The sequence below is a fragment of the Ammodytes marinus genome (assembly GCF_949987685.1).
Source record: "Ammodytes marinus genome assembly, chromosome: 6".
Taxonomy (NCBI): domain Eukaryota; kingdom Metazoa; phylum Chordata; class Actinopteri; order Uranoscopiformes; family Ammodytidae; genus Ammodytes; species Ammodytes marinus.
The window spans coordinates 30,207,175-30,208,251 of record NC_137235.1 but is presented as its reverse complement, the minus strand read 5'-3'; positions in this window follow the sequence as shown (position 1 = coordinate 30,208,251).

Genomic DNA, 1,077 nt, shown 5'->3' with positions numbered 1-1,077 from the left:
CAGAAGAGAAAAAACATGTGGGCCCAACAGATGTGACGGTCAAAGGGCAAGAACACAATACGGTCACCAATCCCAACAATGATTCTCAGCTGGAGGGGTTAAGAGTAAATACTGAAAATGATGATGCCATCAAGAGTACCAAGGACGAGCAGGAAATGACTGCAGAGGAATGCGACAGATCATCACCATCTCAGACACGCACCGATCACCTCCAGGTTTTCTTGCAGACCTCGGAGGAGCAACCGGGCGCCGGGGGGGAGAACCCTCTGAGCCACTCGGAGAAGAAACAAGAAACCAGCCGAGAACATCCCGGAGCTGTGCACGTCGTGGAGGCTGAAATCGCAGAAATCTCAAATGATGCAGCAGAGGGCTTACCGGCCAAAAAGAAGCGAAGGATGGGTATGTGTGGCCGGACAGAGAAGGAGCGGAGTCACTTCCTACAGGCACAAAAACGCGAAAACGGGCAGAGCGCACCAGAGGGGGCTGAGAAAGCCATTTGTAAGGGCACAGCTGACCTTTTGACTCAGGGAGAGATCATATCGTCACCGTCCTCACTGTCCATCCCGTTAGGCAGCGTCTTAGAGCAGAACGAGGCAGAGATAAAGCTCCGGTCCAGTCAGTGTGTAGGGGATGACAGCAGGTCAGAATAACTTCATGAGAAATACCAATTTACATGTTCAATATCTTACAGATTGATGTTTTTGGACGTTCCTGACAACGAACCAGTGTCAGAAAGAGTTGTTTCATGTGCTACTTGAGTTAGATTCAAAGTCAACAACAGACTGCACTCTACTATGAATGCATTTTCACTGAGAAAAAACCCCCACAAAAAAATAGATACTTGATCAGAATAACACAAGTAAATGTAATTTGTCACGTCCACACTGACGGTAACACTTTTCTGTTAACACGCAGGGTAGACAATGGAGTTCACGTGGATGTCACTACCTCGGATGGGACCAGTACTGTGTGTGATCCATTTTGCTTTGAGGCAATGAGCTGTGAGGCTGCAGCAAGCACAGTACCTGGTCCAGACCAAACGGGTGACATAAAGACAGATCCACCTGCAGAGGAAGA